Here is a 26,938-nt window from a genome sequence, read left to right on the forward strand (position 1 = left end):
CCAGAGAAAACCATAATCCAAAAAGAAACATGTACCATAATGTTCATTGCAGCACTATTTACAATAGTCAGGACATGGAAGCAACCTAAATGCCCATCAAGAGATGAATGGATAAAGAAGATGTGGCACATATACACAATGGAATATTACTTAGCTATAAAAAGGAATGAAATTGAACTATATGTAATGAGGTGGATAGACCTAGAGACTGTCATACAAAGTAAGCCAGAAAGAGAAAAACAAATACTGTATGCTAACTCATATATATGGAATCTAAAAAATGGTACTGATGAACCCAGTGACTGGGCAAGAACAAAGATGCAGATGTAGAGAATGGACTTGAGGACACAGGGCTGAGGGGGTGGGTGTGACAGAAGGGGAAGCTGGGAGGGAGTGAGAGAGTAGCACAGACACAGATACACTACCAAATGTAAAATATCTAGCTAGTGGGAAGTTGCTGTATAACAAAGGGAGATCAACTCGATGATGGGTGATGCTTTAGAGGGCGAGGACAGGGAGGGTGGGAGGGAGTCGCAGGAGGGAGGGGATATGGGGATATATGTATAGCTACAGCTGATTCACTTTGGTGTACCTCAAAAGCTGGTACAAGAGTGTAAAGCAATTATATTCCAACAAAGAGCTTAAAAAAAAGCCAATATTTCAAAAAAAAAAAAAGAAAACTTACAAACAGAAGTGCTCCTGATTGCATTGCTCCTCCCCCTCCAAGAGATGATCGCAATTAATGAATGTTAGGGACCAACTAGCAGTCTGTGCTATAATGTCTTCAGTTTAATGACTGTTACAAATTGTTCTTCAAAGTGGTTTTACCAATGTACACTTTCTCCAGCAGTGTGTGAGAATTGCTCCACTTCCTTCTTAGCACTTGGGTTTGTTACACTTTAATTTAGCTAAGATGAGAGAAGTGAAATGTCTCATTATACTATCAATCTGCACTTCCCTGATAACTAGTAAGAGCGAGAACTTTTGTCATTGACCATTGGGACATTCTCTTCTGAATAAAGCACCTTTTCATGTCTTTTGCCCATTTATCAGTTGGGTTATCCATCTATTCTTTATTAATAGATTTGTAGATGGTTTTAATATATTTTTGGACACAAATTCTTTGTTATGTGTGGAACAATTACATCTGCAGTCTGGACTTATTCTTTCACTTTTTTTATGGTGTCCTTTAATGACACCTTGGCATAGTTTTAAAATTTATTATAATGTAGTCAAATTTAACAAACTTGATCCTTAAGTTACATGATTTTGTTGTTTAGAACTCCTTACTAGTACCAAGATATTAAAGATATTTTCCTCTGTATATTTTCTTCTAGTTTTAACCCGTTTTGCTTAAACAGTTAGGTTTTTAATCCACTTAGAGCTGATTTTTTTGGTGTATGGTATAAGACAGAGATCCAATCAATGATGTGATGGTAAACTGGCTCTCCAGAGGGGGAAATAACCCTGATACGTAGCATTTATGGATTTCCAGTATAAACACTCCCACCACGGCTGATTCCCATCTACCAATATTTTAACAATACACTTGTGAAATTCTTGACTATTTATTTAGCAACTGGTAGTTTAATCTAGCACCAACATACCCCTAGGTTCAACTGTATCCTAGTCTTTCTTATGGATAACCCATTGTCCTAGTATGGATTAGAGAATAATAATCCTTTTTCTCTCATCTGTAATACCATTGCTGTCATATATCACATTTTCATACATGTGTCTGTTTCTGAACTCTGTTTTATGGATTGAGTTGTCTATCTATACATAGTTTCCTAACACATAGTTTTAATTATAGTTGCATCTCAACACATAGTTTTAATTATGGTTGCTTTAAAGTAAGTCTTGCTATCTGGAAGGGCTTCTATACCTTACTCTTCATACTAGTTTTGCTGTTCTTGATGCTTTTCTTTTCTCTATATATTTTAGAGTCAGGTTGTGAAGTTTGGATGATAAATTATATAGTCTCAGAAATCATAAGAGTTTGATCATGTTTTAGAGGTGTGTGATAAATTTGACTATAAGCTTCTTAGTGGCTAGAGAGTTTCTCAAAGAGACATTATTTGCATTTAGATTGGACAGTACTTTATTACGTGAGATTATGCTTTATGAGACAGATTTGTTAGTATCATTAACCTCCACTCACTGTCAGAATTATCCCCTACTCCTAATTACTGTGATCCCCTCTAAGGGACAGTATAACTATTGGTAGTAAACCAATAGTAAAGCAAAGAAAGAATTAATTATTAGTTATAATTAACAGATTGTCTCCTTGCCATCCATGAAAGACTTAAAATGATGGCTTTTTTACATTTGTACTCAAAGACAACCCAAAACATGTTTTCAGTACAAACCAGCAATCCAGTAGGAGCAGTTTCTCCAGGCTACTGCTTATAGCACAAGTCAAAGTCATAATGCCAAAGCACAAATGAGTAAAAGGAAGTAAATTAGGAGTTTTAAAAGATGCTAATTGCTAAAAAAAAATGCTGATTGCTGTTTTCTTATGATATGACCTGATTCAGGGATCAACTTTAGAATATCTCAAGTGGGCAATTTCCAAAAATATTATAATAATAATTTTTTGAGATGCTAATAGGTATCCACCCCCCAAAAGATTTCAAACAAGTTTGGGTGGTACCGCATACTATATTCTTGTGATTGATATTGCACGTTAACATTTGAAACATTTGACTTTTATAAACCCTTTTTTCTTTTCCATGAAACGTGTTAATATCTATCATAATTAATATTCTGTGGAAGATAGTTTAAGAAATACTGATGGAGGAAAATGTGGACAGCATAGCCTTCTGGCAATCCTCCAGATTTTTCATAACTGAGCTTTTTGATCATTAGATCAAAAGATTAGGTCTTTTTGAGCATTAGAGAGCTCAAGGTTACATTCTTTGGCAAGAATCTGAGCATGCTCTATGTTGCTAATTAAGGACAAAGTCTAAACTCTGGCTTTAAAATAAATGGAGTTTAAAATTAATAGTGTCAGGGAAATTCAGGAGTAAGACCACGACACAGGTCAGAATAGACATGCACAGCAGTGGGCTGAGAGAATTCTGGAATACTATAGGCAGACAAGATTTTCCTCAGGAAACATTCTGGGTTCATTATCACATGTAGATGAACAAAGAATCAAAGCTCCTAAGTACAACATGATTGTGATAATTTTAGCCTGAGAAAAATGTAAAGCAGGATTACCAAAGTTATCCTGGTAATAGTAAAAGTTTCAATAATACATGAATAAAAATCAACTTAGACCAGTGTAAATTCCCAGGATGAACTGGGCATGAAATTTACCTTAATGTAACTAAATAAGATACTCTGAAATTTAGACTTATTGACTATCAGTCATTAAGTATTGTGAGAATATCTACACAAATAATAATTTTGGTTTCAGAATTTACCTATGTGGCAATAAAACAGTATCTTCAGTGTAAAGGAAAATAGTTTTATGTTTTCTATGGCAATCCATACCTAGCTTCAAGTCAGAAAAAGGATCAAAACACATCTTTGCTCTATAATATGCTGGAAATTACTATCTGATCCGTAAGGAGACCATTCCTATTATCCCTAATTCTCAGATTATATTAAAGTACAAGTTTAAGAAAAACAAGAGTAGGCGGGCTTCATAGTAAATTTATATAGCATAGTCCATGACTGATTTTTTTTCTCCAGAATAAGCAAGAATAATGAAAGATCTTTTTACACATTAGTTACAGATGCCTCGTAGTCATGCACTACTCCTTCCTGAGGGTTTTTGTAATTACGGAGTAATATGGAACCGACATTCTGGACTTTATGGTACTGTACCTTTTGGTGCTACCCCACACTTACTCCTGAGCTGCTATAGTTCCTGCTCCCTGAAAATGAACACTGTTGAAACTCTTCTTTTAAGAGGTTGAGATTTTCCCTTTCTTACTATCTCTGCAAAGCATAGACTGGGAAGAAATTAGTTCAGTATCTCATGTAGGTGCAGGCAATTTAAGGAAGCATATGGAGTGTACAGAGTTCCTGTTGCAGGTTATCAGTGATGACCTATAGGGCAATTTCCACTGCTACCTTGGCTGGTTGCTGCTGCCATGCTCTTCTCTATATAGTCTAGTGGTCATCCACAGACGATTCCTTCCCCACTGCTTGTTGCTGGAGATGCCTATACTCAGAAGCCAGCAGTCTGGAACCTTTCACCCTCTCCTGTAAATCCTCACCCATAATCATAAGGAAATGGTTTAGTATCCTGCACCACACATTAAAAGTGCCAGGTTTTTAACATAGAATTAGTGCCCGTCCATCAAGGTTAATTGAAATCAGACTTACCTTTGGTCCCAAGGTTTTCCTGCTTTTGTACAAATTTCTGTATAAACTTTAAAGTTAATTTCTTAATGAACTATAGCTATGAAACAGTGTGAAAATAGAACCGATTTTTAAAGGAAAATAATCAGGTCATATTTCGCTGTAAATTAGGGATTATGCTGTTTAATTTCCCTGTCTTCACTAAACCAACACTGAAACTATTGAGGGATAAAACATCTTCAGCCCTCAAAATAAACGGTCTTAAAAGATCAGTAAAATTCTGCATTTATAAGGAGAAAAAAGGCCTATGAAAAGTATTTTATTACTCTAATCCTGAATGTAAACACGTTTAAATATTTCACCATATTTTCTATAAGTAAGCCAGAAATAGATTAGGACATAATAACCTATAGGGGTCAGTATAAACTTAGAATTGGAAGAGACCATATCCTGATTAAAAATATGCTTTTGTCAGTGATTTTGGTATTTAAAATAATGATAATAATAATAATGTTAAAGACACACTCTCCTAAATTATTAACTTAATATTATTTTTTTTTATAGATTTATTTATTTATTTATTTACTTTATTGTCTGTGTTGGGTCTTTTTTGCTGTGCACGGCCTTTCCTTAGTTGCAGTGAGTGGGGGCTACTCTTCATTGTGGTGCCGTGGCTTCTCTTGTTGCAGAACACAGGCTCTAGGTGCATGGGCTTCAACAGTTGCAGCACATGGGCTCAATAGTTGTGGCTCACGGGCTTAGTTGCTCTGCGGCATGTGGGATCTTCCTAGAGCAGGGATCCAACCCGTCCCCTGCATTGGCAGGCAGATTCTTAACCACTGTGCCACCTAGGAAGCCCTAACTTAATATTAAAAATATAAGTGAACAACTTCCTTTCCACACAGATTTTTTTTTTTTTTTCCCAAATCTAAGCCAGTAATTCTCATGGACAATCAGGTATGTTTATACCAGTGAAGTAGATGACTACAAAAAGAGAATATTTATTTCAGGCAAAACATATATAAATTTAGGGACAAAAGGCAAGTATTCACAACGTAAATGATGAAGTGGGTAGAGAATTCAGATGTTTCTAACGTTTAATGTATTATTTTATAATCACTGAGAATGACTACTTGAAGAAATGCTAATGGCATTTCTAAAACATTTTGCATCTCAAGGGCAGATAGCTGAAATATGTTTAGTCTTTACTGATCTCACATAGAAACTGATCAAGTATAATGTTACTATATTGAAGATATATTAAAATATTAAAATCAAGCATTCATTTACCCAAAAATGTTATTTATTATGCTACAGAAAAAAGCCAACTATTCCTGTTTGAACATTTATCAGATTTTTGAATTCTTATTAAATATGTTATGAAGGTAATGTCTAAATCAGTACTGTGCAATAGAAATATAAGGCGCATCTGTAATTTAAAATTTTCTAGTAGCCACATTAAGGAGAAAAAAAAAACAGATGAAATTAATTTTAACCATACATTTAACCCCATATATCCAAAATATTATCAACATGACATTAATATAAAAATTATTAATAAGATGTTTTACATTATTTTTCATGAGTCTTCTAAATCTGCTTTGTATTATAACTTACAGCACATCTCAATTCAGATCAGCAACATTATAAGAGTTCAGTAGCTCCCATATTGGACAACACATATCTAAATGCTGAGAGAGAAAATTGAGGCAGTTATCCAGGTGATCCAGTTCAAGATAAATAAACAAGCAAAACATACTTTCCTTTGGATAAATTACAAGGTATTTCAGGATAAAGTGGTTTTAAGCCTGTACATTTACTTCAGGTATTGAATCTGTTTCATCTAATTGTTATTTTGTATAAAAATCAAATCTGATAGACTTGAAAGAAGGGTAAATATTAAGTTCTTATAATTATTTAGGCTATCATACTGCTATTTTTATACTATGAAATTCACCAGGTTTGATTTTCAAGCATTCCAAATATTCCATAATACTGTTTTAATTAACCAATTTATCATCTGAGTCTCTATGGCCTTAGCTTTCTCCCCTAAAGAGTTAATTGTAATGATAGGGTGCTCCCAGGAGGTCCTTGACAATTTAAGCAGCCTGATTTCAAATAATTCCAGACAGTGCTTGTTGATTCTCACCCAGCTCTCTACACCTCATTCCACTACTTGTACTCTCTGTTACCCTATATAACACTTCTGCAAATTCTTACATAAAGCTGATCTCTTCTTGTTCTCTTTTTTCTGAGTGATCCAGAACTTTGGGTACCCTTTTTTTCCCCACAGTCTTTACTCTCTTGAAGATTTGCTTTAATTTCAAAAAAGGTTAGAACAAAAATGTGGACACACTTCCACACTTTCCCTACCAAGTTTTTCTCAACCCAATAAATAACTGGTAAGATCTTAATTTCTTCATAAAGCATCCTAGTATTTCCTAGTACCAAGGTCTTCATATATGGAACCCATTCTGCCTCACCTGCAAAAATCCTAGGTTTAGCTGTTGGTAGCATCCAGCTGTGTCATTTGCTCTACTGTTTTCCCCAAACTTGTTTCTGGTATAGCTTGGCCTGTCTTCCATGAGTTCTGCCACATTGCTCATAGGTCTCTCTTCCTCCAGAAACAGTCCTATCTTCTTTAAAGATTTGGTGTTAGAGGAAGTTAGTGTATAGGACAATCAGAAGCCATCTTCCACTGACTTCTCTCAAAGGTAATTTCCTGCCTCAATTGGCCATTCTTATTTATATTGTATAGTAGAGTTCAGCCTTTCTGGGGATCATGCAGTTCCTGAAATCCTATCAGGGGCTATTGGGCTGAGAGTTCTCTCCACCTAGTTTCTCTGCCATGGAGAGAACATTTCCTGTACCATTAATATAAATGCTGTGCACATTTCTCCTTCCCAGCAATACTCATCCAGCTATATAAAAAAGGGTACTCTTTTTTCTACAGTATGCTTCATCCAGGCATGGTTGGACAGCAGTTTCAAATGGTAGTCTTTAGTAAAAGAGAAAAAAACATTAACAGAATCTGTTAGCATAATAATACATGAAAATTATGCTTTAAGAAGTAGCTCTTACAAATGGAATCCAAAAGATGGACTTTTCGCATTGGAACTCCATACAGAAAAACCTTGGGTTGAATGGCAGTTGAGGGAAATGTTTTAGAGAAATGCTAAACCTGAAGTAAGGCTGCCAGGGCTTAAATACTAGTTCCACCTCAAATTAGCTGTCAATTTTATTAATTTTATTAATTTCAAGTCCAGTAACTTTACTAGAGTATATCTTAGTATTGAATACTCTGAGTCAAGTTTCCCTGAAGTACACGGAACACTTTCATGAGCAAATTTAAGGGTTGGTTTTTTGTTTTTTTTTTTTGCTCAGGAAAGTTGTTTTGAATTGTATCTTTAATTATTTGCTTATTTCTATTACTTTTTTACAGAAACACTAATTATTTAAATATTGACTCTCTTTTGCCTATCTTTCATACATATTATCTTCTTTCGTATCCTTTTAAACTCTTTACAGTTGATTCTTGAGCAACGCAGGGCTTAATCTGTGTAAAATTTATAATTGGCCTTCCATATGTACAGTTCCTCCACATTCATGGATTCAACCATCAATGGAACGTGTAGTATTCTAGTATTTACTATCAAAACATATCTGCACATAAGTCACCCTGCACAGTTCAAACCTGTGTTGTCCAAGGGTCAACTGCATTTCTATTTTATTTTGTTCAGTTTCTTCAACTTTCCTTTTGACCTAGCATTTTTTTTGCCGGGGCCGGGGGGGGGGGGGGGGGGCAGGGAGCGTGTCATTTTTATTTCATTTCTCCTTAGCTGGTGGAAATTGTTCCTTACCATCCCACAAAAGTTTCTCTTTTTATTTTCTTCTGTTTTCTCTTTTATTCTACTACCATAGATTCCTTCCTTCCTAAATGAACTTATTTTCATGATGCTTCAGTTAACTCTACCTCTGCTTTTCAAACCCAAATTAGGTCCAGAGAAGCAATGTAATGTTGTCTACTAATGGCTTTAATGGTTGCAAATAAGGAATTTAGGTTTTCACCTCCAAGTGTGCTCTTTCCCATTGAGAAGTGGATTTTGCTGGTTCTACTGGGGATCTACAACCAAAGCAAACCCTCTATGCTTCCTCCCAAATGTACTCTTATTTCATCTCCAGTAATTTATGTCAGCCTTTCCTCCAACTTCATCTAGGGTTTAGCTGTTCCCTGATTTTGCTAAAAATGAGATTGTGTAGCTTTGTTTTCTTTTTCCTCATTCTATTGGATGATTTCCAGGAATAGAATAGCGAAAATGCCAACTTCCACTTCCATCTTGCAACTGGAAGCCCACCATTGTAACTTGCATTTCATTTTATGTTTCAATCACCCCATGCTGCTCGGAGTTTGCCCAACATGCCATGAACTTTCTTATCCTCTTGTCTTTGCTGATGTATATATTTCCACATGAAATATTCCCAGCACCATTCCCCATAAATGCTTGTATCTAGTTGGTACCAATTCATCCATTAAAACTCAGCTTAGGTGCATCTCCTTTATGGAATTTCCCTGACAGCCTCCCCTTCTTTCCTTGACTAATTCCTAACATTAAATGTTGATGACTTAACTATTCTCTATGTAACCTATGTATTTTTGCATGAGTGCATTTACACCATTGTATTGTCTGTTGTATTTTATTAACCTCCCAAACCATTCTGTTTTTTAAAATAAATTTATTTATTTATTTATTTATTTATTTATTTATTTATTTATTGGCTGTATTGGGTCTTTGTTGCTGTGCACGGGCTTTCTCTAGTTACAGTGAACAGGGACTACTCTTTGTTGCAGTGTGCAGGCTTCTAATTGTGTTGACTTCTCTTGCGCAGAGCACAGGCTCTAGGCTCACGGGCTTCAGTAGTTGTGGCATGAGGGCTCAACAGTTGTAGCTCACAGGCTCTAGAGCCCAGTCTCAGTAGTTGTGGCCCATGGGCTTAGATGCTCCGCAGCATGTGGGATCTTCCTGGACCAGGGCTCAAACCTGTGTCCCTTGCATTGGCAGGCAGATTCTTTTTTTTTTTTTTGGCTTGCAAAAAAATCTGTATTTTTTTTAAGCTCTTTATTGGAATATAATTGCTTTACACTGTTGTGCCAGTTTTTGAGGTATACCAAAGTGAATCATCTGTATTTATGCACATGTCTCTATATCCCCTCCCTCCTGCGACTCCCTCCCACCCTCCCTATCCCTCTAAGTCATCACCTATCATCGAGTTGATCTCCCTATGTTATGCAGCAACTTTCTACTAGCTATCTATTTTACATTTGGTAGTGTATATACGTCTATGCTACTCTTATTTCGTGCCAGCTTCCCCTTCGCCCCCCCCACCCCCCGTGTCCTCAAGTCTGTTCTCTACATCTGCCCTGTCAGTGGGTTCATCTGTACCATTTTTTTAGATTCCATATATATGTGTTATCATACAGTATTTGTTTTTCTCTTTCTGGCTTACTTTGCTCTGTATGACAGTATCTAGGTCCATCCACCTCACTACAAATAACTCAATTTCATTCCTTTTTATAGCTGGGAAATATTCCATTGTATATATGTGCCACATCTTCTTTATCCATTCATCTGTTAATGGGCATGTAGGTTGTTTCCATGACCTGGCTATTGTAAATAGTGCTGCGATGAACATTGTTACATGTTTCTTTTTGGATTATGGTTTTCTCTGGGTATATGCCCAGTAGTGGGATTGCTGGGTCATATGGTAGTTCCATTTTTTGTATTTTAAGGAACCTCCATACTGTTTTCCATAGTGGCTGTGCCAACTTACATTCCCACCAACAGTGCAAGAGCGTTCCCTTTTCTCTGCATCCTCTCCAGCACTTATTGTTTCTAGATTTTTTGATGATGGCCATTCTGACTGGTGTGAGGTGATACCTCATTGTGGCTTTGATTTGCATTTCTCTAATGATTAGTGATGTTGAGCATCTTTTCATGTGTTTGTTAGCCAACTACATGTCTTCTTTGGAGAAATGTCTATTTAGATCTTCCACCCATTTGTGAATTGGGTTATATGCTTTTTGGGTATTAAGCTGCATGAGCTGCTTGTATATTTTTGAGATTAATCCTTTGTCAGTTGCTTCGTTGGCAAATATTTTCTCTCATTCTGAGGGTTGTCTTCTTGTCTTGTTTATGGTTTCTTTTGCTGTGCAAAAGCTTTGAAGTTTCATGAGGTCCCATTTGTTTATTCTTGATTTTATTTCCATTATTCTAGGAGGTGGGTTCAAAAAGGATCTTGCTTTGATGTATGTCATAGAGTGTTCTGCCTATGTTTTCCTCTAAGAGTTTTATAGGGTCTGGCCTTACGTTTAGGTCTTTAATCCATTTTGAGTTTATTTTTGTGTATGGTATTAGGTAGTGCTCTAATTTCATTCTTTTACATATAACTGTCCAATTTTCCCAGCACCACTTACTGAAGAGGCTGTCTTTTTTCTTAACCACTGTGCCACCAGGGAAGCCCCCTCCCAAACCATTCTAAGCTTCCTGAAGACAGTGAGTGTGTCTTAGGTATTTTTGTATCCTCAGGCTAGAAAAACCTTAGGCCTTTGATAGGCAATCAATATGGTTGAATGAATAAGTAAATGCATTATTTACAAAGAAAAAAAAGAAAATATTGGTAACTGATATGTGATCAGTAACACACATTCCTGAACATAAAAGAATTATTCATTTAGAATTTAAAGTTTTTAAAAAGTTTGATAAATAATTGTTCATAACCATAAAAATCAGCAATTCAGCTCAGGAAATATAGATTTGTATGAATAAGATTAAGAGTGGATCTATTTATTTCTCAGGGATTTCCATAGCAAGTCTGTTTGCTGTTCAATGAAAAAGTGATTTTTGTTGCTTCCAGTAACCCATGCTCCACCCATGATCTGTCAGCAAGTAGTGCTATTTCTGTCCTTTGCATCCTCATCAATAATAATTATTACAATCGGATCTTAGCTGACATTCTCATTCTGTAGTGCAAGAAAGAAATTCTATCATTCTTCCTGCAATAAATAACTGGAAAAGTCAGCTTTTTAGCGAAACTTTAAAGGTAAGTATACTTTCATATAATCTAGAATCATATATCTTAATGTTAAGTTTAAGAGTACAGTGTATTGCTTTTAACCCCTTGGGAAATATATCTCTGACATTTAGGAATATAAATCTGACATAAATTTTCCTCAGTTGTGCATGAGCAAAACTGCACTAAATTTGGTTGTTTATTCTATAAACCTTTTGGAATTAAAAGCAGGCACATGAAAAAGAGTATCATATGATATTTCTTTAAAATTTTTTTTCTTTGTTTTGAGGAAAAGGTAGTACTAAATAGACTGCATACTATAATTCACTTACTATAAAGAGTAAATATAAAAGGACACATTTTATTGTTCAACCAAATGAAAGATATAATAAAACTAGTTAAATATATACTTATTGATAGGAATAATCAAAATTATGTTGCATAATAATTAGTTATAAGTGATAAAAAAATTCTAATATGCTTACAGTTGCCTACTTTATCTTCATCAGTGTGTGAAAAATAGGAGGTAAACATGTGTTTTATGTAATGTTTGATTAGGTATACGTGGTGCCTAAACAGGAGTTTACCAATATATACGTAAAGAATATTTTTCGATATTTTACTCATAGAAGAAGACTGAGTTTTAAACAAAGAAATTAGTTAGGCTTTTGTGACATAAAATCGATACCTTTATTACACTGCTCCAATATTTCTGTGTTATTTTTAAACAGTTACCTGCTCTACCATTCCTCAGGTGGCCTTGGTTAAATAAACCACTTAACCTTCAGCTGTTCAACTATCATCTCTGTGTGGTGGTAGCTGGGGGTCTTGGTCCATTTCTGAGAAGGAAGAGAGACAGTGGCAGCTATCTCATCGAATTCCTAGAAGTGAAACAAATGGAAAATGTTAGAAATGGAATAAAGCCATCAAGAATAAACAAAAGCCACTATGTTTATGATGAAATTCAAGCAATCACTCAAATCTATAGTAGTGCATACTTACAGAATTTTCATCAAGGTACAAAACAAAATCGAAGGAAACTATGAGCACTTTGGTAAAACATTTCAATAATAAAATTGCTACCTGCTTCATATGTATACATTTCCTTGCTTGATCATGAGGAAATCTAATGATGATTAAGAGTTCAGTCTGTTGAGCAAATTGCTTAAACAGTTCTGCCTTGGCTCCCTCATTTGTGAAACAGAAAATTAGAGTATTTACTTTATAGGGCTCTTACGATGATTAAAAGATATAATGTGTCTAACGTGTATACTGGCACACAGTAAATGCTCTGAGAAGGTGCTGTATTATTTTCCTGTGGCTGCTGTAACAAATTACCACAAACTTAGTGGTGTAAAGGAACACAAATTTATTATCTCACAGTTTTGAAGGTCAGAAGTCCAAAATAGGTCTCACTGGGCTAAAGATTTTGGTAGGACTGCATTCTTTCTGGAAGCTTTGGGGCCTATTCTAACTTCTGGAGGTTGTCTACTCTCCTTGGCTTCCAGCCCTTATCACTTCAACCTCTGCTGTGTTGTCATATTTCTCTCTCTGCCTCTCCTCCCTCTCCTTTTATTTTATAATGATTCTTGTGATTATGTGACCCAACTGGAAAATCTAGGCTAATTTCCCATTTCCAGATTATAAACTTAATCATACCTGAAAAATCCCATTTGCCTTGTAAGGTAACATGCTCACAGGTTCTGGAAATTAGGATGTGGCCTTCTTTGGAGGGGCCATTATTCAACCTACTACAGGTACTATGATTTGGGCAATAGCTGCAGAGTTTGTCACTGCCTGGTTAATGAGTCTTTTTATTCTCCTTAATCTTTACATAATTTTTGACTGTGGAAAATAACTTTTAAGAATATATTTCCATATTATTCAGAAATAAATAACACATTTGCAAAGTATATACCTGAAAATTTTAATGAAGCTTCTGGTTTGTTTTTACAAGGTCTTCTCTGGAGAAGCGTATTGTTGCACATTTAAGTATGTGCAGTCTTCACCATGTCCCAAACACTACACCCAGCAGTTAATTGCACAATACCTATGCAATTTATTTGCAAAATGAAAACATGCCCTTTACATAGTAGGTGTGTTTGAGTAAATGGTTGTTGAATTAATGAATTACAGAGCTGGTGTGAAATGAACTTGATTATTCCTTTTAGTTCTGTTTCCCTACTTGAATGCCCCCTAGAGTATAAATTACATAAGGCCATAGATTATTTTATATGCTCTGATAGTACTCGTCATACATCTACATATAATATACATTCAATAAGCACATAAATGAGTGAATTTAAGAGTGAACTTGATGTCAGGGGGAAATAAGTGAAGCAGGATTTGGATGACACTAAGTACTTACTTAGGGTCCCTTTTTGCCTTTTCTTAATCCTGCAATGAAAATATTTCTTTAGGAGATGAAAAATTTCTGACGTCTTTCAAAATTATTTTCTTGGAAAATGATCAAAGCTACTAAAATCTGGAAATCATGTTTATTTTTTCCAGATTGATTATTATTTTCTATGAAAAAAAAGTACGTTGATAGTCCTAAATAAATAGCTACTATTAAATCTTATAATATTAACAAATTTAGGGAAAAGCAATCTATGACATTAACTATTGAGAAAATCTCTTAGAGTTTTCTTCCTATTTCCTATCCCATCCTCCCCCCCCCCCCAATTCCAGTAAAATAAGAAGGGCTTTAACGCTGTTGAGAGGACGAAATTTTTCTCTAGCTTCCAGGTTCTTGGGGCTGGTCTAAGAATTAAATTAACATGAAACAGATTAACCAGAGAAAACCAAACAAAATTTTAATAACATATACCCTTGGGTGACACCCAGAAAAATTGAGTGACTTGTCAAAATGACTGAAACCCTCACCTTAAATACTCTTCAGCTAAAGACAAAAGAGGTGTTGGGGGTAGTGGTTTGGAACTTCAACGGGGAGGAAGGCAAGTCACATGGAGAAGGCAAAGCAAATATTTGGTAAACAAATGTTTGCTGGGCCGCACAGAGACAATAGGACCCAGAATCCCTGATCTCTAAGTTTTTCCCACCATACCTAGCCCATGTTCATTGCAGACATCTCTGGTAATAGCTCTGTTCTTGGAACTGGCCCTCTAAATTCTTCAGTTACTGGGGAAGGTCAAAGTTTCTTCCTGAGTTTTTTGGGCCTTGATTACTTTCAGCTAGAAATAATCTGAATGCCAAAGAGATATTTTGGGGTGGCAAGTTTTGCTATCTTACAATACAAAATAGTATTAAATTAAACTCTAGCTCATAAAGCAAAATTTCATTTTCTGTTTTGTTCAACCTTAGTGATAGGAAGGGTAGTATATTATGATAAAATAAGTGTGGTATATTATGATAAAAATATCTCAACAAAACTTCACTTGTCTAATGAATGGAACCTGCAAACATTTGACCTCTTCTATACAGAAGTGAGTAGAACAAGTGACTATCTTGGAAACAAAACTTGAATCTATGATTTGTCTTAGAATTTAACTGAGAAAGCCAGAAGTTTGAGTTGTCACAAATTGTAACATTTAGAAAGCCAGCAATGTGAGATGCCACAGATTTTGACTAAGAAAATCCTTGCAGCCTTGAAATATTTAAAAACTTTTCCTCTTAGCTTTTAGAAATATCAAGCCAATTTAAAGGTTCACAATATTCAAATCATCCTCCATTTCAGAAGGTATCAGTCTTGACTTAGAAAATTGGGATTAAAGAGATATAAAGAAGGAAGCAAGTCTTGCAGAAAGTATGGTTGCTTACTCCACAAGATGCTTTCAAGTCATTAAAGAGAAAAGCAAAAAAATAAACTGAACTGAACAGATAAAGCATGATTATGAATGTTATGTAAGTGAATAAAAAGTAAAACACCTCACCCATAGTGTGATTGCAAATAATTCCATCATTACAGGTACATCTTGTTTGTCATGTGTTGTTCCCAAAACTCACAGACAATTTTTAAATTGGTATTTACTTACAAGTAAAAATAAAAATTTTCTAGTGCATTTACTCCTTTTTCCAAAAATGCCTGCATCCAATGTTAGTTGCAAATAGATTGATTTTTGATTCTTTAAGAGCTCTTCATTGCTTCCTCAATAAAACCCTCTTCTGTAGGCACCGGTAAGGGAACAATCATAAATTCTTTTGACTTTCGCAGCTTGACCTTTCTTTTGTATTTAAAGGCAGAATGTAGGCTTCATAAAAAGCAGGCATTATAATGCTTGAGAGATTTGTGTGGGCATTATTTATGCCAAACAAAAAAATATGGTAGCTTCTATACAGGTAAAATCAATGTTTTATCTGAGAAAGTAGAACAGTTGACAATTTCTTCTAAAAATAAATTGTTGATTCTATATATATTTACCTTTGAATTAGAATTCCAGTTTCAAATGAGAGTTTTATTCTATATAGATATTCAAATTTTATCTTGAAACTATACATTAAAACACTTGAAAGCTGGGTTAGAATATTTAAGATTAAAGAACCCTGACTTATTTTATAAGGTTATTGGTTATGTCCTGGGGTAGAGGAGAAATATATGGAGTATAAAATAGGCTGAAATTTAAGAGAGATTGTGTCTATCATCTGTTTGCAGTAGTTAAGGTTTAGTCCTGTCCAATGCAAGGTAATGGAATACTCTACAATAGATGCACTTTAAAATCTTCCAATTTTGACATTTGTTTTAAATTATAATCAGATCTGTTTTTCCTTAATACTCTATCTAGGCTGTGCTTGAATTATTAGAGGAAATTTTTTGTCCATTAATAACTCTGATTTTGTTTTTGTAACACATATTTACTTTTAAAACGTGAGAACCAAATTAAAAGAGCTGACACTAATGGACAATATTCCATTTCAAAAGTAAAAGCCAACAATATTTTAGTTGATTTTTTGTCCATTTTACAAGTTAGTTCCTTGGTTTTATATTTAATTTAGAGGCACAGACATTTATTCCAGGGTAGTAAAAGTAATCACGTAGCTGCTTTTCCTAGACATCACTTTTAACATCATCATCAATCATAGCAATAACAATAATAATCATATATTAATCTAAAACCTGTACTGTATGAAAGCCATTATTATAAGTATTTACATGCATTAACTCATCAATCCTCATGACAACTCTATAAGGAAAATATTATTAATATTCTTATTTTACAGATGAGGAATCTGAAGCTTGGAGAAATCAAGCGACTTGCCCAAGGCTACCCAGTCAGTAAGTGGCAGAACTTCAGGTAGCCACTCATAGGAAGAGGGACTTTATATGGCCCTATTGAAAGAAGGAGTCCTGAAATAAAAGGGCAGCCAAAATAAAGAGATGTTTTTCAAACAGGTTGGGTACTTTCCCTATTAGAGATTCACATCACACATGACATTTTAAAGGCTTTGAGAAATCCTGTGATAAACCTATTAAGCCAGTGTTTCTCACATTCATATGACCTCAGGACTTTCTGTCATCTGAAACAAAATGAAACAACATATATCACGTCCCATGGATCATGTTTGGGGAAACACTGTTAAAACATACCTTTTTCAGAACGTGCTAACTAGGTGGTCTATATTTCTACTGAGAATAAAACTAGACAAAATAGGAAAACTGGATTAATCTATTACATGGGATATAAATAAGAGCTCTAAGTAAGAATTTATACACTGAAATTATTTCCCAAAGGAAAATTGGAATCTTGTTTTAAAAATAGTCATCCATAAAGTATTTATTTGAGGGGTTTGGGTTAAAATAGCAGAACAAACACATGCTAAAGCATTATTCTCTAGGTAAAAGGCAGATGTGTCAGCAATAAAAACAACATGAAATTCTCTGAAATAATTCGGAATCTGGATAAAATCAGTAGTATGTGACTGGAAAATAAAAATTAGGATTCAAGGGAAGCACACATAGCAAACAAAAAGCAAATTAAGTCACAAAGGAGTGGTTAATACGTTTCCAAGTCAAAGCTAGAGAAGAGCAGAGATGGTTAAACATGGCTAGTTTAACCGCAGAAACATCAAAGGCAATGTTACAGCAGAAGATGAAGTTCAGGTTTATGACCTGAAGGGTGGTGACAGAAATCCTTCGCAGACTGAAGAGTGCCTGAGGATTGAAACACTCAGCTGCATCTGCTGATGTCTTCTTTGCCATGAATTAACAATGAATGTGCTTGAATCCTTTGAGAATGTTAGAGACTTGATGCTCCCTTTCTGCTTCGTGGCCTTCTAGTTAGAGGGATTTGTTTTAGTAAGCTTTTAGTTTTGGGGAAGAATGATCATGGTTTAATCTACACTGTGACAGTATTTTTCTTGTATATTTTGCTTTTTAAAAGTGCAACATTTTAAAACTTTCTTAGTTGAAATAATTTCAAATTTATAGGAAAGATAAGAATAATATAAAGAAAATTAGTTGGTCCAATACTATCTATAGAGCACATTCAAATGTTGCCAATTGTGCTAATGTTATCTTTTATCATAGAAAGAGAGAGAGAGAGAGAACGAATCTGGCCCAGGATCCAATGAAGGATTACATGTTGCTTTTAGCTGTCGTGTCTCTTTTTACCCTCCACTCTGGAATTCATCCTCAGTCTTTCCTTTTCTTTCATGACCCTTTTATTTTTTGAAGAACGTTGGCTCATTAATCTGTAGAATGTCTTTCATGTCTGGATTTTGATTCAATTTTTCCTATTACCATCCATCTACATTCACACATAAATATTTATATCTACTTCTACATCTACCTCTATATATTAAATACCACGCATTCATAGTGACAACTCCAATTACAATTCAGTACTATAGGACTGATTCTGACCTTGGGCGTTTCCATATTTGTAACTCCTTTTTCTATTAGTGAGAAATGTGGTTCCCATTATTCTCAGCTTACTTACTTGTTCATTCTTCCTGTTTGTAATCAAACTACTGACCCAGCTAGCTGTCTTCTATGCCCTGCCCATTTCAACAGCCCCAACAGTCTCCTTGGCCCTACCGGTTTCACTGGCCTTGGCTGCTTCATGGGAAAAGAAGTGAAAGGAATCAACAAACTTTTTTTTTTTAATAATTGAAGGGCGAAGAGGAAAAACCTTTTTTAGAAAAAAGGAATTTTAAAAAATCAACTCTGTCCTCTTAAAATATTACTCATCGTTGAATGAGTTAGGTTTTCTTAGACTGGTTATTTGTAAGAAGTTCATTTTAGGGGAAGAGGACAAGGTAGAGTTTTAGGCTAACAAGTTTTCATAGTGCAAAGACTTTCTCTTCTTCTGTCACAGAGTCATGCTGCTTCCTGCAAATATGATTTTTCTTTATAATTCTTTTTACAGCCCCACCTCTTCTTAGGAGGAAAGATGTGCAACTCAATCTAGCTCTTCCTTGTGCCAAGGATCATAAACTAGGAATATTACTTGTTGACTTCAGGATGACCCCCGTTTTCAGGAAGTATATTTCTGCTGGTGCTTTTTGAGATCTATTTTCACTGGGCCCCTGCTTTTGAGATTTCTCTCCAGGGATTCTTCTTTTCTCTGCCTCCTTTGTGATCTCAATGAATGTCATCTGCTTTTGGTAGTTTTGATGTAAAATGGAGTATGGAAGTTAAACATGTTTCCGAGTTCTCCAAAAATGGTTTGGGAACTTATAAAAGCTTCTTCTTGTAGCTTTTGAATAATTCCCACAAGAAGGGGGAAGCACTTTATGCAGTCATGTTCATAGTTGTCACATGTTGAGTTCCCCGAGAAGACTCTGACATAAGGTTTAGCATGAAGATGTTAATTGGGTTGTGCCTTGGGATCAATACCTGCAGCAGGAAGGAGTAGAAAGCAAGAATGGGCAGAGACCCAACTGCAGCCTCAGCTGACTCCATGGGGAAGCTCTGGACCAAGAATGACCCTTTAGACTTGCCTGCGTGGGCTAAGATGACCAGACATTTGTATCCCAGCATTGATCAGTTGTCAGTATAGGACTCTAGAAGGGGCATGGTGACAGGCAAGCCAAGGCTTCCCGCAGGGGCTGACAGCTGAAGGCTAGCTGAAGACAGCACCTCCCACAGCTGAGGCAACAAGCCTCTCCTTGAAAATGAATCACATCACAGTATCCTGCTGGATGTATTCAAATATGCATTCTTCTGGACTCTACAGTCTTCATCTGATTTCAAAGTTGTTCATGACTCAGAAATGTAAAGAATCACTATACTACTTGAAAAATTTATTGTGTCTATAACTTAACTGGTTTTCACTAGAAAGCTTTGAGCTGAAGTTAATTTCTAAAACTGCTTGGTAAAAATAAGTATTCTGTTTTTACGGTTGGCAAATTTCCTTTAGTTGTATGTGAGGATTATGAGTACTGAAAAACACTTGTAATTTTATTACATTACTAAAAGTGAATACCCACCAAGTGTGCTTTGGTTACACAGGTATTTCTGAAACATTTGGAGGTTTCATTCAGAGGCTTTAAGCCATTTGTCCTAGTTCCTGAGAAAGTATTGCTTAGAACCAACAGGGGGCAGCAGAGGGCCACCAGAGCAGTGCACTAGAGGTAGAGGACACTGGTGAGGATTCTGGCTTGGTCTTGGACAGCCAGATAAACAGCTTCATCTACTTATGCTAAATACAGAAGGCGATGCTTGTGTGGAAGAAGAATCAGTTGTAAGTATACTGGGAGAATCACCAGTTTTTCACTGGTAGAATTTATGGGATTAAAAATTCTGAACAGAGGAAAAGCAAATAGAATCCAGGTTTGAGGGAAGCCATGAGCTTGCCAGGAAGCTGAACTTCTTTTGGATCTATGACCGAGGGCGATTTCTGGATTTTAAATCAGCATTACCACTGAGTACCCAGGAAACAATATGGGACCAAAGACAGGCTTAGTAACTTTTCTAGAATTATATTCATATTTCTTTTCTGCTAATTCCTGAACCAAGAATAAGGAATTTCAGAGATATTCCTTCAAATAAAAATTTCCCCCAAAGACCAGTTTTTTCTTTTATAAATCACACATTTTAATTTTAGTTTCTAGTTTGACTTTTATTATTTTCATTGCTCTAACATCTTACGTTTTATTTTTGTTACAGTGCTTGTTCTTTTATTTATCTCTATTAAATAATTCAGTATAAGAGGTTATGTATTCGCCTTCATATAACTTTGCCATGTCTTGTATATTTTAATAGGAAGAGTTCTTATTTTTTAAAATATGCTCAATATTCTTTACTGCTAGCTTTGGTTTTCTTTTAGCAGAACAAGTATTTAGGACATGTTTTTTCCATTTTCCACACTGGTGAGCCTTTTTGTTTAAGCTATTGTCATTAAATTACAGCTCTGTTACACTGTAGTCAGAGAATATGGCATTTACCATTTCTACCCTGGCATAGTTGAGGTTTTGTGTCCTAGTAGTTTCATGCATTCTTGTAAAGGATATATTTCCTATGATAAGTTATGTGTCTATCTAAACTCAACCTCATTAATGAGGTTATCCAAATTTTCTGAATAAAAAAAAATCCCTTTGAGCTGTCAAAGTATGAGAAGTATTAATATACCCTACGGAAAATTGCAGAGGTGGCTCTCAAGTTCTTCCTGTTTCTAACAGATTTTTATCATATACGTATATGTATACAATAATTGATGCTGTGCTTTTCAACACATAAATGTTCATTGTTCTATAACTTTGATATTGACAGTGCCTCATAAATAGAACCTTTTGCCTGAGGTTCTACTTTGTCTTTTCCCAGGCGATTGTGAGCTCCAAGGAGTTTTCTAAAATGTTTTTCTGCTTGATTAGTATAAAAAATTCACAGGCTTGTCCGTTTCCTGAGCTTTGGGTTTGTATTTTCTTTCCCTTGTCCTTCAGAATCTTTTCCTAGGCCTTAAATTTCCTTAATCATCTTTACATAAGGGGTATTCTAGCCAGTCCAATATTTGCAGACTTGACATTGACCTTCCTCTCTGTGCCTTTACTGTAGGTATACACAATTTTCTTCTTGGGTCCATGGCCACATTGAAGGTTGCTCCCACTAATCCTGATGTTGCAGTCATTTATCTACTGTGGCACTGCTAGAAAGAAATGAGATCTTTCTCATCTTCACTGTTTACTTTATTGCTTACTTTGTCTTTAACTATTTTCTTAAATTGTCCTTAAGAGTCATGAGGTATATGCGCATGTTAATAGAAAATGAAATTCTAAAAAATCTACTAGTAATTCAAAATCAATCACTAAATCCAATTCCCTAGAGGCCTTGAGTTTTCTTTTTTTCTTCTTCTTCTTTTGGCCGCACCACACAGCTTGCGGGATCTTAGTTCTCCAATCAGGGCATGGCAGTGAAAGTGTCGAGTCCTAACCCTGGACTGCCAGGGAATTTCTCCTTTGAGTTTTCTGGTTTGAGAGTTTCAGTTAGTAATACACACTAAATCCAAGCACCAAAAATTCAGAAACCTTGAAAGTAATATTATAGTATTAAAAAGCAGTCATATATCTTAGGAATATTAAGAAAAGCCTGCTTGCTAGTTAGAACTCTGCTACCTTAATCAAACCATAGAACTTCTCTGGACTTCTATTTACCCCTTTCCAAAAATAGGGAATAGGCTAGTATATAGAAGGTACCATATGGTACCTTCTCCCAGTAGGTATTTGGAAATATTTGGGTTTGTTTAATTGTCACAGTAACTAAAGAGTGCTACAAGGCAGGGGCCAGAATGTTAGTTATCCTTTAATTCACGAGATACTATAGAGAACTGTTCTGACCAAAATGTCAGTGACACCTCCCTTAGGAAACATCAGCAGATGCCACTAAGCTTCTTTGATATATTTCGGTTTCTGTGGTCCCTGGACATGTGTTGAAAAGTAATGGTCAAAAAAAGTTACCTCTAAAAGAAATCTCATTTCTGTTTTCACTTCAGGAAAATATCTAATATATTATACATATATATTATATATATATAATATCTAATAAGATAATAGCGTTAATATTTTAAGTTGTTTTTCAATGTCCTAAGCTTCTTGTATGACTGATTGATAATTGCTGGCAAAATGTATTGAAAATACCTACACGAAAAGCTTATTATCCACACATTGTTTTTTTAAAAAGATAAACTTAAAAAAATTTTAGAATAGATTTACCAAAAAGTCATAAAGGTAGTACAAGAAGTTCACGTACACCCTGCTCCAGGCTTCCAAAGTTCTTTGAGTACTTTCAGTGAGAGTAATGGTGGTGATAGTAGGTAAATGGGATAAAAAAATACAACTAAGAGAACAGGACTTAGCCTTGCACCACAGAAATAAGACTACACACAACCAATCCTTTCAACTATGCTTCTACAGATAAATCAGTTTTATGATGTGTTTATTGAGACAAAGGCCAGATTGGTCCATGGTAGAGAAAGCTCTTTCCTTAATAACCTATTCAGTGTTGAAGTCATTGACTCCCCAACGAGATTAGGAATAATGGAAGAAAATTCTCAACAGGCTTTGAGTTCCTAGGTAGCAGAGGCTATGTCATATTCATTTTTTATATTCAGAATCTAGCACATACTAGGTGCTCAATAAATATTAATAAAACTAAATTGTAATACTGAGGAAGGGAACAGAAGATTGTCCCACTATTTCAAACTTTTTCAATAGATAAATTTTTATTTGCAGTAGATTTACACAGTTAGTACAGGAAATAATTTTCTTTGAGTCTTTTCACACATTGCTAGTTATAAACTTTTACACTGTGTAGCTCTGAGAGCTCACACAAAACATTCTGTCTGGAATTGTCTCTAGAGTTGTTCTTATTGCTATAGAGAATTGAGAACTTACCTCTCATTGCATGCATGGAATCCTAGATATGGTTTATTTCTATAAAATAAGAAGATATTGCATTTTTGTAGATACATGAAAATTCATTTTGCTATAAGATACGTGCCAAATGTATTTTTTTTGTATGCTAAATATAGCAAGTTCCAGATTTTTTGGAGATGAACTCTGCAGCTTATCAATTATGTAGATCCCGGTTTCTTTTCTCTCAAAGATCAGTCTTCAGTAATTTTTCATAACTAATTACATATCTTTCTTGAAAGAGTCAGACAAGGGTAGTGAGTCTCTGAAATTTTCATGTAGCAACTCTTATAAAGATTTAAAAGTCACAGAGGAAGTAAAAATTATGCCTCACCAGAGGCTTATATATTACTTTTAAATTTATTCAAATGCTAACATTATTATGGATAGTTGGTATTTGATGTTAATAATTTATATAAATGTTTCTGTTTCTTAAAACTCAATTCAAACTGGTTTAAGGATATAAAGGAATTTATTCTGTATTTCAGGGTGACTGAATCCAGAGATTTAAATAAGGTCTTCAGGATTTTTTCTATCACGTATGTCTTTTCTTTTACGCTCGTAGCTTAATTCCATTCCACTTCCACAGCTTCCTTCGCGAAGCGTACATATCACTCCACTTAGTACCCCAAAAGAACGAGAGCACTTGTTTACTTGGGGGTATTACAGGGCAGACTGAATACCTCGCTTTAGTCCTGCCCATTGCTCTGATGCTTCTTGTGGCCAGTGCAGTGGACAGCCGTGGTTGTCAGGCCTTGGTCACGAAACCATCTCTTGGGTCATGAAGGTGAAGTGCTGTGATTTTTTAGCACCCAATTCTCCAGGCTAGGGTCAAGGAAAGACAGTTACTCAAAGGAAGTGAGGACTCCAATACCAAACAAATTTAGGAGAGACAAAAGGAGTAAGGGAAGATCAAAAAACAGAAGAAAACTCAAAGAGATTTCTATTATATTTAGCCAAACATATGCAACTACATTACAGTTTCTGGTGATGATAATGAGTTGATTCCAATGCCTTTAACGGCAGTTCCTGGGATATTGTCTAGAAGTTAAATCAGACAACTACCCATATTCTTTGGAAAGATGCTAACAAGGGACATATTCATAAGCGATTTTTTTCAATTCCTGGTTCAGTGGTCTGGGCGTACATTTTTTTATCTTTGGTGGTAGACTGCAATAATGAGTAACGAGTCTCCTTTCTGAGGTCAATGGGTGCCAAGTATTTTGATCTTGGTGATTGTGACTTTAATAATCTTTAATAATCTGGGTTCTTCCTTATTTTTAGAATCTTTACCTTCAATTAAATGAATTTTCCTTTTGATAAAATAATTCATTTTACTATAAAGCTCACCTTGCCTGAGGGAGTATGGGCCTTGACAACCTGGAATAAATACGAATTTAATGAATCACTGCTTTTTTACCATATAGTTTAAGTAGCATCCACGCCATTAAGGACTCAGTGTCCAGCGGCTGAGTGTGGTTGCTCAGATAGTGCTACCCTTCATTTAAGATTCCTTGAAAGCTGATGCCAGTCTCTCTTAATGCATTTTTTGTCTAATTTTAGCATGTTTGTTAGAGACACCTGGATGCTCAGAGATAGTTACTTCCCATAGCTTGAAAAATGATTTAGCACATTTCCATAAGCTGTGCTATATTTTCTGGCTTAAAATTATCATTTAAAAATTTTTTGATGCATTACATATAACAGTTTTCATATTTCATATTTTGGTATAGCCATAGTTGTATGTTTTATTCATGGAGGGACAAACATTTTACAGCACATTAGTAAATAAAATGCATTGGTTTAAAAATATACAAAGATTTTGCACCGTAGACACTTTCCAGGGCATATCCTAACTTCTTAAAAATTGTGGTGGTATCTTAATACACCAGCACCTCAGGATTATATTTTTAGTTCAAGTAATAAAAAAACACATTTTTTGTGCATTTTTGAGAAATAAGAAAGCATCAATGCCTTAAAATAACCAGATTAGGGTCTTCTAGAAATATTCCCTTTTTTAGGGGACCTGTGACTTCCCTGTCCTTTTATGTTTCTTCTACCACTCTTCTTAGTGGAGTTCTCTTTTTCTGTTCATTCTTTAAATTTTCTCAAGTTTCTCTCTTTGTCCTCTTCTCACTCTGTATCATAGATCATATATCAAACTGGTGACTCCATAGACCAAATCTGCCCACAGATAGTGAATAACACTAATAATGTTGACAATGATAATAATAATTAATAGTAATAATTTGGTCCTTACAATATTTTGAAATAATTATATTCAATATTTTAAAATTGGGGATTACCCATTAAATATGTTTTCAGCTTTTCCTGAAAACACTGGACCATTTGGACAACCTAAGCTAATATTTCCACCTGGCAATAGTTAGCTAGAGCTGTATGTCACCTGTCCATTTGGACAGGACATGTACTATCTCTTCCACTTTACTACTGCCTTTGCTATCCTTCACATACTGACCCTAAGCCTCAGTTATTGCTTACCTCAGTTATTGATTTTCTTATAATAGAGAAGTATTTATTGATAGCCACATTTCTATAAAAAATTGAAAATTGAAAGACCAAGAGAGCTTTGTGTTTTAAGGGAAATTGGAAGAATGCAAATACTAATGTGCAAATGGCAAGTCTATCCTCTTCTTCCTGAAAGATTTCATTTACTTCCATAAGGTTTCAGTAACCATTTTCAGTTAATATTTCTAAATATATCTCTCCCCTTCAGATATTTTCCTTCAACTTCTGACCCATATATCCCATTGCTTGCTCAGCATCTGTGCTTGGATGTCTCATAGACATTTTAAGCATCACATGTCTGATGTGAACACATCAAGTTATTCATCAAACTTACTCTTCCACCTGTGATCTCTCTTGTGACAGACTGTATATTGTTTCTAATTATTCAATTCTCTCCTTCCCTAACAGGATTATATACGTCCAACCAGTGCCATGTGCTAACAGTGTTTTCCTTGGGAAGAGCATACTTTCCCACACCATAGACATCAGGCTCAGCCATCAACATGTTTTGGCCAAGGGAATGTGAGCAGAAGTCACAGTACACTCTCTAGAGCAGAAGATTTTACACTGGGTGGTTTCACCAGCTCTCTTACTTTTCTTACTCTCTACATGGAGAAGATCAAATCACAGATGAAATATTCTCCTTCTACCTGGGTCTTGAAGCGAAAGTACAGAACAACTGAATAAAATATTTTTTAAAAATGTATAACTATAGGGAAAGTGAGGGAACTCCTTAAAGTTCAGAGACAATACGAAATTATGATTCTCTCTCCAGGTTGGTGCTAAAGTCAGCATTTGCACTGAGGGCATCTGTTGATCCCTAGCAATTTAAACTTTTATTTTAATGGGTAGATTGTCAGAGTCAGGAACACATAGGCTCATATGCAAAGTGAGAGATTGGAGTGAGACACAGAGGCAAATCTAGGAATCCCAAAGGGAACATGGTAAGGGGGTGAACTATCCTAGCCAGGAGATGATGATTATAAGGATGCTTACCTTTCTTGGCCTTGGTCCTTGATAAAAGGGAAAAAAGGAAATTCTTTCCTTGAGAAATCTCAACAAGCGTTCCCTCTCTGGTTTGGGGCCAGAATCCTTATGCCCCATGTGCCTGGGAAAAACAGAAGCCACAAATTTATGTGAAAATGGTCCTGGGCTGGTAGTATATAATATAAAGTTTCTCGGCATTTCAGCAAACTCAAATCCTCTATGGAGGGACATCCTT

The 26,938-nt window shown here is 35.3% G+C and overlaps 1 protein-coding gene and 1 long non-coding RNA gene across 2 annotated transcripts in view; one reads left to right on the top strand and one right to left on the bottom strand.

Annotated features, from left to right (window-relative positions):
* Nucleotides 1–16,610, top strand: part of HSF2 (heat shock transcription factor 2) — a 101,942-nt gene extending 85,332 nt beyond the window's left edge. The window contains exon 15 of the transcript XR_009054381.1: nt 16,561–16,610. The gene's annotated coding sequence lies outside the window, so the exon portion shown is untranslated. The remainder of the gene's footprint in view (nt 1–16,560) is intronic.
* Nucleotides 12,146–26,938, bottom strand: part of LOC130855842 (uncharacterized) — a 56,937-nt gene continuing 42,144 nt past the window's right edge. The window contains exons 2-5 of the long non-coding RNA XR_009054382.1: nt 26,713–26,824; nt 23,871–24,012; nt 23,170–23,208; nt 12,146–12,263 (exon numbers count right to left, since the gene is read on the bottom strand). This is a non-coding gene — a long non-coding RNA (uncharacterized LOC130855842). The remainder of the gene's footprint in view (nt 12,264–23,169; nt 23,209–23,870; nt 24,013–26,712; nt 26,825–26,938) is intronic.

The sequence above is a fragment of the Hippopotamus amphibius genome, chromosome 6 (genome assembly GCF_030028045.1).
Source record: "Hippopotamus amphibius kiboko isolate mHipAmp2 chromosome 6, mHipAmp2.hap2, whole genome shotgun sequence".
Classification (NCBI taxonomy): Eukaryota; Metazoa; Chordata; class Mammalia; order Artiodactyla; family Hippopotamidae; genus Hippopotamus; species Hippopotamus amphibius.